This window comes from Rana temporaria, chromosome 2 (genome assembly GCF_905171775.1).
Source record: "Rana temporaria chromosome 2, aRanTem1.1, whole genome shotgun sequence".
NCBI classification, from domain to species: domain Eukaryota; kingdom Metazoa; phylum Chordata; class Amphibia; order Anura; family Ranidae; genus Rana; species Rana temporaria.
Genome location: NC_053490.1, coordinates 510,605,432 through 510,618,247, shown reverse-complemented (window position 1 = coordinate 510,618,247; position 12,816 = coordinate 510,605,432). Strand labels below are relative to the sequence as shown.

General features: G+C 43.9%; 1 protein-coding gene across 1 annotated transcript in view; it reads left to right on the top strand.

Annotated features, from left to right (window-relative positions):
- Positions 1 to 302: 302 nt before the first annotated feature.
- KCNJ6 (potassium inwardly rectifying channel subfamily J member 6) overlaps positions 303 to 12,816 on the top strand; it is a 301,661-nt gene continuing 289,147 nt past the window's right edge. Inside the window, exon 1 of the mRNA XM_040338968.1 lies at positions 303 to 393. The gene's annotated coding sequence lies outside the window, so the exon portion shown is untranslated. The remainder of the gene's footprint in view (positions 394 to 12,816) is intronic.

The following is a 12,816-nucleotide window of genomic DNA, read 5'->3' as shown; positions in this document are numbered from 1 at the left end:
GTGCCTGGTCCCCTTGCTCTCTCCCCAGCGCAGGCAGAATGAGCCCGATTCATTGAGGCTGCAGAAGATTGCATGACGTTCCCTGACGTTGATCTCCAGCACTTTTCCCTCTGCCTGGGCTTGTATTGCACGCCAGCCGCCTGATCCTCCTTGCTTTTTTTGGGGGGGTTTCCAGCAGCCCAGCAAGCTGATGAAGACTTGAATCCCACTGGTGGTTGAATTATTTTGGAAGAAGAGGGGGGGAGCAATGCTGGGAGATGGGGATGGAGGACCATTGAGGAAGAGCAAGCTTTGATTCAGGGCTCTTTTCTATAACCTGGAGCAACAGCATCAGCATCAGCCAGCATCCCCTATAGAGAAACATGAGGATCTGAGCCCAGACACCCAAAGAAGGTAATTAATTGTCAATGAGCACCTACCTTACACTTCTTCCCCAAGGACCCCTCTTTGCCTTGGAGGAAGTCAAAAAAATATGCATGAAAAGTCCATTGCATAACAACAGCCTGTATGTATTTCTTGCAAAAAAAAATATATATATATATATACAAACTTAAATATTATCCTATATCCTGCATTAGATCTTATTTATTATTGTGCAATTTATTGGCTAAGCCATCAGTTATTTTTTCTGTATACTAAAAGAACATCATCTGATCTTTTGTAATTCTCCATAGAAAGAAGTAACATTTGTTTCCATGCAATGAAAATGTGTAAGTTGCATGCTGGGTAAAATAAGCAAAAGGGTAATTAAATCTGCATAAAAAAAGAAAAAGAGAATAAATAGAAAAACAACTTTGGTGTGCGTACGCTGTGTTGAGCACGACGGAGAGTTCGGTGGAGATTGGGGGGGGGGGTGTTGCAATGGATGCAGAGTGTTAATAATATCATTAAATATCATTTTATTATGTAAGTGGGGGGAGGGGTTGCCCCAGAAGGGGAAAGACATTTGTGACTCGTCTGATCTCATCCTGGAATCTGCGTCGCTTGAGAGCTAACCGCGGTGAACTTTTTTATAAAAGGCGACCAGATATTTGGTTAACTGTTACTTGTGTAGATGACACATAGGAGGAACTGGAAGGACCTGTGTCTTTTTCCAACCGTATCTACTATGTAACTATAAGGGGGATTTACTAAGACTGGAGGGTGCAAAATCTGGTGCATGGTAGCCAATCAGCTTCTAGCTTCAGCTTGTTCAATTAAGCTCTGACAATAAAACCTGGAAGCTGATTGGTTACTAGGCACAGCCGCGCCAGATTTTGCACTCTCCGGTTTTAGTAAATCAGCCCCTGTGTAATGGCCCATACACACGATCCGAATATCGTACGACAGATCGTACGACTTTTTTTCGCTTAATAGTCGCAAGTAGAATTAAATAGGTTATTAAAGTCACGAAAATTCTCGTACGACCGAAAAAAATAATCGGAAGTGATGTCATGTGTTGTAATGTATTTGTAATGTATTTTCGGTCGACAACTGTACCACGACGCATGGTAACTTTTTTTAAGAGAGAAAAAAGGGTCATGCACTTCTTTGGTGCAAGTAAGACGTGATAGGCAACCTATTTAAATTAGTTGAAGCAAGAATGTGCTCATTCCTGCATCGCACGAGACCAAGTGATCACGTGCTTCATTGTATTGTGCGTTGCAATTCTATTACTTCCTAATAGTGCCCCAAGGCACCTAAACATTGCACATGCGTTGCATCGCACCCCAATGTATGGTAATGTATTATTATGCGTTGCGATGCTATTATTTCCTAATAGTGCCCCAATGCACCTAAACATTGCACATGTGTTGCATCACACCACAATGTATGGTAATAGATTATTATGCATTGTGATGCTATTATTTCCTAACAGTGCCCCAACGCACCTAGCTATTGCACATGCGTTACATCACACACCAATGTATGGTAATGTATTATTATGCATTGTGATGCTATTATTTCCTAATAGTGCCCCAATGCACCTAACCATTGCACATGTATTACATCACGCCACAATGTATGGTAACAGATTAATGTGCATTGCATTAATTTCCTAATAATGCCTCAGCGCACCTAGCCATTGCACATGCGTTGCATCACCCCCCTATGTATAGTAATGTATTATTATGTATTGTGATGCTATTATTTCCTAATAGCGCCTCAGCGCACCTAACCATTGCACATGCGTTACATCACACACCAATGTATGGTAATAAATTAATGTGCATTGCAATGCAATCATTTCCTAATAGTGCCCCAGTGCACCTAGCCATTGCGATTGCACCACAACATATGGTAATGTGTTATTGTGCGTTTCGGTGCATCGCGAAAAGAAAGTGGTCATGCATTTCTTTGGTGCAAAAAAGATGCGGTAGGCAGCCCATTCAAATGATTTGAGCAGTCTTGCACCGCGCAAGGCCAAGTGATCACGTGCTACATTGTATTGTGCGTTGCGATGCTATTACTTCCTATTAGTGCCCCAACGCACCTAGCCATTGCACATGCGTTGCATTGCACCACAATGTATAGTAATGTATTATTGTGCGTTACGATGCTATTACTTCCTAATAGTGCCCCAACGCACCTAGCCATTAGACATGCGTTGCATTACACCACAATGTATAGCAATGTATTATTGTGCGTTGCAATGCTATTACTTCCTAATAATGCCCCAACGCACCTAGCCATTGCACATGCGTTGCATTGCACCACAATGTATGTTAATGTATTATTGTGCATTGTGGTGCCTTGCAATTTAATTTTTTTAAAGGGGTCATGCTCTTCTTTGGTGCAATTAAGATGCACTAGGCAGCACGTTCAAATGATGTGAACAGGAATGCAAGCATTCCTGCGCCACACAAGATCGCGTTATTGCATGCTGCATTTTATTGTGTACAAAAATGTATGGTAGGGCTCATTTACACCACAGCGCATCCGTTCACTCATGCACATTGTGTTGCAGTGGGTTGCGTTTTGTGTAATGTAATGTATTGCGCTGGTGTGTATTTTACATGCATTGCCTTTGTTTTTGAAGGGGGGTTTGCCTTGTTTTCCTTGATTTTCTGTGCAATGTGTTGCCTGTATGTGCGTTTGCATGCATTTGAACACGTTGCACTGAAATAAAGTTATACTTTTTTTTTTAGCACTTAGCAAATGCAATGCAATGCACTGGTGTGAACTGCATTCGTAGGGAACCAGTGTTATTTGGTTGCCATACGTTGGGAATGCGCTCACAAATACACCCCAGCACATCAGGTGTGAATATACCCTTGCTGTGCGTTGTGATTTTTAAAAATGCTCTTCGTTGGTGCAATTTAGATGCGTTAGACAGTCCATTCAAATGATATGATGCAGGAATGTAAACACATCCCGTGTTACACTGTATAATGCACTGGGATGCCATTATTTCCTAATGGCATCCAAATTGCACCTAGCCATTGCACCACAACGCATGATAATGTATTACAGTGCATTGTTGTGCAGTACAATAAAAAATAAAAAAAAGGACCATGCCACTTCAGATGTCCATTCAAATGAATGGGCTGCCCTACTGCCATGCGAATAGAAACATGCCACAACGCATGTGCTCTTGCGTATTGCACACATGCCTCCTCTGAGTTTTTTAAAGGGCCCCAATGTAATATTATTGAGCTACTTCAGTATCCTCCAGATGCCCATTCACATGAATGGGCAGTCCTACAGCCACGTGAATAAAAACACGCAGCAATGCATTGTGCGCCTGCGCATGGCACAGATGTGAACCCGGCTCAGCACATTGTTGTTTGCCTTATTACTTATGCTTGTTACTGAAGTCATTAGCTGTTTGTTACCATGGAGACTTTGATGGGGGAGGGGTTAACTTAGAGATAAAACTCGTTAATGGAAACTGTATAATTTGCTATTAATTAGGTTACTTAGCGGCATTTAATTTGGTTTTGTCGATTTGTTTCGGTCTTTGCTTGTTTGTATTCAAAGTATTTTGCAGACGGTTGAATGGAATATTGAGGTTAATGATTGTCTGTGAAGGAGCTGCACGTTCAGGACCATGGACAGAGATGTGGGAGGTCTAAGGACTCCAGGCAGTCATATACACCAGGGACACTGTACTGTATGTCCATCCAGATCAAATTATTACAGCGTCAACCATCTACGCAGCGTTTTACACATTAATTATACAATCACATCAGTCCCTGTCCTCAAGGAGCTTACAATCTAAAGTCCCTAACTCACATTCATACATACACATACTGAGGGCCTGATTAAAGGGGTTGTAAACCCTCGTGTTTTTTCACCTTAATGCATCCCATGCATCAAGGTGAAAAACACCTTGCAGTGTCCAGCCCCCCAACCCCCCGTTTTACTTACCTGAGCCCCGAATCTCTGTGGGCGCGATCCCGCATTGCTTTCCCCACAGCTTCTTGGCTCTTCATTGGATAGATAGCAGCTCAGCCATTGGCTCCCGCTGCTGTCAATCAAATTCAATAACGCGGCTGCCAGGGGGCAGGGCGGGGTCATACAATCGGCGGCTATGGACGCCGATTGTATGACACGGGAGGTAACCCCCTCAGAATAGAGCTTCCCAGAGGGGGTGTTAGCTATTGCGGGGAGGAGCCACGAGAGCCGCCATGGGACCCCAGAAGAGGATGTCCTGTGGCCACTCTGTGCAAAACGAGCTGCACATTGGAGTTAAGTATGACATGTTTGTTATTTTAAAAACAAACCCATAGTATCACTTTAACTTACCAGCATGTCTTTGGAGCAGGGGCAGCCGCTCTACATAGTGCGCAGGGGGCTCTTTAGAGCAAACATACTTGTGCCTGATATAAAATGTATTCATTACTTTCTGGTAGAAAGCGTAATGCCAATTACAATGTGATGTTTTCAGGTGTCGGGATTTATGGACAGAGTGGTATGCAGGAAAAATAGGAAATGTAACTCTTCATAGCAAAACATTTTTTCCTCACCTGGCTGCAGTGCTTTTATCTGCTTCCAGACAGATCCAGACTTGCGTGTTAAATGTTAATTTGGTCTCTCGAGCAAAGGAAGGTTTTTTATTTGTCACCCAGCAGTCTACATAGTATTTTTGCCAATTCTGGCGCACATGGTGGAGAGTTCCCTGTACTTTACACAGCTCTCTAATGATATGATACAACCTGCAGTACTGCTCTGGCACTCTTGAATTGTAATAATACTGCAGCTTTATCTCTCAGGAATTACTTGTTTTTTTTTCATTATTTACTTGTATTCTCTCCATGTCCGAGGAGTAGTGTCAGGCAGAGTGTTGGGCTTTAAGGCTGGCCTATATGGTACTATAAGGATTACTTTAACCACTTGCCTACAGGGCACTCTAACCCCCTTCCTGCCCAGGCCAATTTTCAGCTTTCAGCGCTGTCACACTTTGAATGACAAATCATACAACACTGTATCCAAACGAAATTTTGGTTACTATGCAAAGATACACCAGATTCTGTGTGCACCCGTTTTAGTAAATCTCCCATATAGTTCCCTGGTCAAGATTTGAGCCAAGGGTCCCAGCGAGAAAAAAATGCATATTGGATCCAGTGCCTCTACTCTACACTGAATGCTGAAAGTTACTGCAAGATTTTTAGTTTTCAGAACATGTTGGGTTTTCTGATAGGAAAGCCCAGCACTTTATGCAGGCTTATTGATAATCTGCGTATAATAGGCACCTCTAGTGTGCAAATCTCTGATGAAAGTTACTACAAGACTTATTTTTTGGAATATGTTCAGCTTTCAGATCGGAAAGTCCAGCACTTCATGCATGCCTATAGATAATCTGCATATAATCGGCATCTCTGCTATGCAAATCTCTGATGCAAGTTACTGCAAGATTTTTAGTTTTCAGAACCTGTTGAGATTTCTGATAGGAAAGCCCAGCACTTCATGCATGCATATTGGTAATCAGCATCTCTACTGTGCAAATCTCTGATAAAAGTTACTACAAGACTTTTAGTTTTCAGAAAATGTTGGGCTTTCAGATTGGAAAGCCCAGCACTTAATGCATGCCTATTGATAATCTGCATATAATTGGCATCTCTGCGATGCAAATCTCTGATCAAAGTTACTACAAGACTTTTCGTTTTCAGAACATGTTGGGCTTTCAGATAGGAAAAATCTCTGATGAAAGTTAATACAAGACTTTTCGTTTTCAGAACATGTTGGACTTTCAGATAGGAAAGCCCAGCACTTCATGCATGTCTATTGATAATCTGCATTTCTACTGTAAACATCTCTGATTAAAGTTAAAACAAGATTCTTAATTTTAATAACATGCTGGGTTTTCTGATAGGAAGCGGTTGTAAACCCGCATGATTTTTTTTTTTAACACCTGCAAGGAAAAAGCCATAATGAGCTAGTATGCACCGCATATTAGCTCATCATGAAATACTTACCTCGGAACGAGGTAGGAAACTTACCTGGTCCACGCCGAGCCGAGCGTGTCTTCCGGGTATCGCCGCTTCAGCGCTGTGATTGGCTGGAGCGGCGATGACGTCACTCCCGCGCATGCGAGCGGGAGATTTCATCCCCGGCATGCCGGCCCTTCAACCGAGGATCCCCCCTGCTCATGCGCCGCTGCAATCAGCGGCACATTGCGAGGGGAATATCTCCTAAACCGTACAGGTTTAGGAGATATTCTTTTTACCTACAGGTAAGCCTTATTATAGGCTTACCTGTAGGCAAAAGTCAAAAAAGTGGGTTTACAACCACTTTAATGCATGCTTATGGATAATCTGCATCTCTACTGTACAAATCTTTGATTAAGATTAAAATAAGATTCTTAATTTTAAGAAGATGCTGGGTTTTCTGATAGGAAAGCCCAGCACTTCATGTATGATTACAGGTAATCTGCATCTCTACTGTACAAATCTCTGATTTAAGTTAATACAAGATGTTTATTTTTTTTCAGAACATGTTGAGCTTTCTGATAGGAAAGCCCAGCACTTCATGCATGCCTATTGATAATCTGCATCTCTACTGTAGAAATCTCTGATTAAAGTTAAAACAAGATTCTTAATTTTAAAAACATGCTGGGTTTTCTGATAAAAACGCCCAGCACTTCATGCATGCTTATAGATAATCTGCATCTCTACTGTACAAATCTCTTATGAAAGTTAATACAGTACAAGACTTTTCGTTTTCAGAACATGTTGGACTTTCAGATAGGAAAGCCCAGCACTTCATGCATGCCTATTGATAATCTGCATTTCTACTGTACAAATCTCTGATTTAAATTAATACAAGATTTTTTGTTTTCAGAACATGTTGAGTTTTCTGATAGGAAAGCCCAGCACGTCATGCATGCTTATTGATAATCTGCATATAATCGGCGTCTCTGCTATGCAAATCTCTGATGAAAATTAATATAGTACAAGACTTTTCGTTTTCAGAACATGTTGGACTTTCAGATAGAAAAGCCCAGCACTTCATCCATGCCTATTGATAATCTGCATTTCTACTGTAAAAATCTCTGATTAAAGTTAAAACAAGATTCCTAATTTTAAGAACATGCTGGGTTTTCCATATAGGAAAGCCTAGCACTTCATGCATGCTTATTGAAAATCTGCATATAATCGGCGTCTCTGCTATGCAAATGTCTGATTAAAGTTACTACTAGATTTTTAGTTTTCAGAACACATTGAGCTTTCTGAATAGGAAAGCCCAGCTCTTCATGCATGATTATTAATAATCGGCATCTCTACTGTGCAAATCTCTGATAAAACTAACTACAAGATTTTTAGTTTTCAGAACATTGTGAGCTTTCTGATAGGAAAGCCCAGCACTTCATGCATGCCTATTGATCATCTGTGTATAACAGCGCATAATCAGTGGGGCAGATTCATGTAGATCTGCGGATCTTTAGATCCGCTAGATCTACCTGGTTTGCGATCCGCCGGTGCAATTTAGCGAGGCAAGTGCATGATTCATCAAGCACTTACCTCGCAAACTGCACCGTCGGTTCCTAACTCCCCCCGGCGGAATGCAAATTCCGCGGCTAGGTGGAGTGTACAATTTAAATCAGGCTCGTTCCCGCGCCGATTTAACTGCGCATGCGCCGGGGCGAAAAAAGCCCAGTGCGCATGCTCCAAATGACGTCGCTACGACGTCATTGTTTGCGGCGGGTACGTCGTTTGCGGCCATCGGTATTCCCGATCGCGGTACGCAAACGACGTAGAAAATTTAAAAATCGGCGCGGGAACGTCGGCCATACTTAACATTAGCTACCCCTCATAGAAGCAGGGGTAGCTATCCGCCGGAAAAACCCGAACGCAAACAACGTAGAAAACGAGCGACAGGCGGGCGTACGGACGTGAATCGGCGGTTTTCCTCATTTGCATAAGCGACGGGTAAAAAATCGTGACGACACCTAGCGGCCGGCGGGAGATTACAGCCTAAGATTCGACTGGTGTAAGTCACTTACACCAGTCGGATCCAAGGGAGATCTATGCGGAACTGATTCTTATGAATCAGTCGCATAGCTCCGACGGTGGGATCTCACAGATCCGACCGTCGGGTCTCACAGATACGACGGCGGATCAGGAGATCCGCCGTCGTATCTATTGATGAATCTGCCCCAGTGTCTCTACTCTACAAACCTCTGAAGAAAGTCAGGCCTCGTACACACGACCGAGTTTCTCGGCAAAAACCAGCAAGAAACTTGCTGGGAGATATTTTTTTGCAGAGGAAATCGGTCGTGTGTACATTTTCGTCGAGGAAACTGTCGAGAAACTCGACGAGCCAAAAAGAGAGCAAGTTCTCTTTTTCCTCGACGGGAATGGAGAAACTTGCCTTGTCGAGCCTAACAAGGAACTCGACGAGGAAAACGATGTGTTTCGCCCGTCGAGTTCCTCGGTCGTGTGTACGAGGCTTTACTGTATGATTCTTAGTTTTCAGAGCACGTTGGGCTTTCTGATAGGAAAGCCCAGCACTTCATGCATGCCTATTGATAATCTGTGTATAACAGCGCATAATCATTGGGCCAGATTCTCGTAGAATCCGCGGCGGCGTAGCGTAAGCCATTTACACCACGCCGCCGCAATTTACTGGAGCAAGTGCCGTATTCTCAAAGCACTTGCTCTGTAATTTGCGGCGGCGTAGTGTAAATGGCCCGGCGTAAGGCCGCGTAATTCAAAGGGGGCGGCTTGTATTTAAATTAGGCGCGCCCCCGCGCCGATCGAACTGCGCATGCGCCGGCGGTAAAGATAGCCCAGTGCGCATGCTCCAGCTCACGACGGAAAACGTCAATGAAGCCGGCGTGAGCGTCATTTACGGCAAGCCCTATTCGCGAACGACTTAGTAAAACGACGTAAACAACGGAAAAAGACCACGCTGTCCCGACGCCATACTTAACATGGCATACGACGGACCTTCGTAAACTTACCCCTCATATAGCAGGGGTAAGTTTACGCTTACGGAAACGACGTAAACGACAATGAGGCGGCGCAAAAACGTTCGGGAATCGGCGTATCAGGCTCATTTGCATAGACAAATGAGAAATCGTCGTAAATGCCATCTAGTGGCCAGCGTGGAATTACATCTAAGATCCGACGGTGTAAGTGACTTACGCCAGTCGGATCTACGCCGTATCTATGCGTAAATGATTCTAAGAATCACTCGCATAGATACCCGGGCTCAGAAACAGAGATACGACGGTGTATCTGGAGATACACCGTCGTATCGCTTTTGAAAATATGGCCCAGTGTCTCTACTCTACAAACCTCTGAAGAAAGTTGCTGTATGATTCTTAGTTTTCAGAGCACGTTGGGCTTTCTGATCGGAAAGCCCAGCACTTCATGCATGCTTATTAAAAATCTGCATATAACTGTCCCTGCTTGAAGGAAGGTTGGTGTACCTCATCTCAGCAGTCTGTGTAGTCTTATCTTGCGTCAGAACATCGGCTGTTCAGCGATTTATAAACATTCATGTGCTCTTGCCCAGAGTTCACCATCTGCTGGCTGCAAGTGGTAAAGATGGAATATTTGTATGTGATATTTCATATTTACCCCATTAGAAGAAAAATAGTCCTTTCTTTTATTTAAACCATGAACATAAGTAAATGAATAAAATATATTAAAAAACACTGCATTTCCGTTTATCGTTGGGGGTGGTGAAGATACACAAGCGCCTAATGTGCTCTTGCAGATAATGTAAATAAAGTGGCATTTGTCACTATGTATATATTTCAGACTTTTGCCTTTAGCAAAGATTGAGAGTTTTGAGGCTGAAGTCGTACTCATTCCCCAATTAGGTTATTAAAGGCCTAGTAAACCCAAAATACAGATCACCACAAGTGTAATAGCTGAGCCAAGCACACAAATAATTCCCCTTATTAACTGCTCGTAATTCATTTTAATAGGTTTTACATTTTTGTTCTATGCGCGTTGCTTTTTGAGCTCTAAAATGAGCAAAGCATCCTTCCATCCTGATCCTGTTCTGATTTCACCCCGATCCCAAGAAGAGTATGTGGTATGCAGATATCGGATCGATCGCTGTTTCTAAAATGCGCCGTTAACTACGGTGCATGCACCGTAGACATCGGCGCCTGTCATTATTGGAAATATCTCCTAAACCGTGTAGGTTTAGGAGATATTTCGAGCACCTACAGGTAAGCCTTAAAGCGAAGTTCCACTCAAAAATGGAACTTCTGCTTTTCGGAAACCCCCCCCCCCCCCCTCTGGTGTCACATTTGGCACCTTTCAGGGGGGAGGGGTTGCAGATACCTGTCTAAGACAGGTATTTGCACCCATTTCCGGGCATAGACTCCCGTGGGAGTCCCACCACTTCCTGTCCCCGTCCCCTGGGAAACACACTGGTCCCAGGAGAGAGCGGTGACCAGTGAGAGCACGCCGCGGTACTTGCGCATGCGCAGTAGGGAACCGGGCAGTGAAGCCGCAGCGCTTAACTTCATGATTCCCTCACCGAGGATGGCGGCGGGGGCAGCCGAGAAACGAGCGATTGCTCGGCCCTCGGCTGTCGACATTGCGGGCGCGCTGGACAGGTAAGTGTCCATTTTTTAAAAGTCATCAGCTGCAGTATTTGTAGCTGCTGGCTTTTAAAAAAAAAAAAAATTTCTGCTTTAATCTAGGCTTACCTGTAGGTAAAAGTGGTTGGAAAAGGTTTACAACCACTTTAAGGTCCATAAGGACACAGATGAGCAAGTTTGGTCTGGAGGAATTTGACTGGCCTCCACAGAGTTCTGACCTCAACCCGATTGAACACCTTTTAGATGAATTAGAGCGGAGACTGTGAGCCAGGCCTTATCATCCAACATCATTGCCTGACCTCACAAATGCTCTTCTGGAAGAATGGTTAAACATTCCCATAGACACTCCTAAACCTTGTGGACAGCCTTCCCAGAAGAGTTGAAGCTGTTATAGCGGCAAAGGGTGGGCCAACTCATTATTGAACCCTACGGACTAATAGCCAGATTCACAAAGAGTTACGCCGGTGTATCACTAGATACGCCGTCGTTACTCGGAATCTAAGCCGTCGTATGTTTAAGTGTATGCTCAAACTGAGATACACTTAAACCTAGCTAAGATACGACGGCCTGCGCCGTCGTATCTTAGCTGTCTAGTTCCGCCGGCCGTTAGGGGCGTGAACGCTGATTTACGCCTAGAATGCGTAAATCAGCGAGATACGCCGATTCACGAACGTACGCTTGCCCGCCGCAGTAAAGATACGCCGTTTACGTAAGGCGATTCCCGGCGTAAAGTTAGTCAAACAAATAGCTGGCCTAGTCAATGTTAAGTATGGCCCCGCGTCGAAATTTGAAAGATTCACATTGTTTGCGTAAGTCGTCCGTGAATGGGGCTGGACGTCATTTACGTTCACGTAGAAACCAATACTGCCTTGCGGCGTACTTTGGAGCAATGCACACTGGGATATGTACACGGATGGCGCATGCGCCGTTCGTAAAAAACGTCAATCACATCGGGTCACGAGTAATTTACATAAAACACGCTCCCCCTCAGCCTCATTTGAATTAGGCGCGCTTACGCCGGCCCATTCACGCTACGCCGCCGTTACTTAGGAGGCAAGTGCTTTGTGAATACAGCACTTGCCTCTAGACTTACGGCGGCGTAGCGTAAATACGATACGCTACGCCGCCTCAAAGATGCGCCCATCTACCTGAATCTAGCTATAAAACTGGAATGCCATTACAGTTTATATGCGTGTAAAGGCAGGCGTCCCAATACTTTTGACAATATAGTGTATTTCGGTAGATGGAAATGAGCCCTAATATTTCAAAATGCACTCACAAAATGGCCAAGATAAAAAAAAACAAATAGCAACAACCTAGCAGGCTCTTCCTAAAGCCCAAAGTGTGTGACTCCATCAGGTGCTTTGAAAAGGATGCTGGAGATGATGGAGATGATGGAGAATCTTGTCTGAGGCCCATCATGCTTGGGTCGTTCAGCCTTGGAAAGGTTTGCATGCCATTGGTGACTTGAGAGAAACAGACATTTGATGAGTGTGAGCTTTTTCTGGCGTTGGCGCATGCTGCAAGAAAAATATTATATAATCTTAACCCTGCATTGACCTTTAAATGTTTTTATTCACCGATTGATTGTGAATTCTTCTAATAGGAGCATTGGCCCGGATTCAAGTAGAAATTGCGCCTGTGTAACCATAGGTTACACAGCGCAATTGCTTACTTGCCCCGTCGTTACGAATGCTCCTGATTCAGGAACATCGTAACGCCGACTGCAGCCTAAAATCTGCGTGGCATAAGGCTCTTATGCCACGCATATCTTAGGCTGCATTCTTGCGATGACCGCTAGGGGGCGCTCCCATTGTGCTCAGTGTATA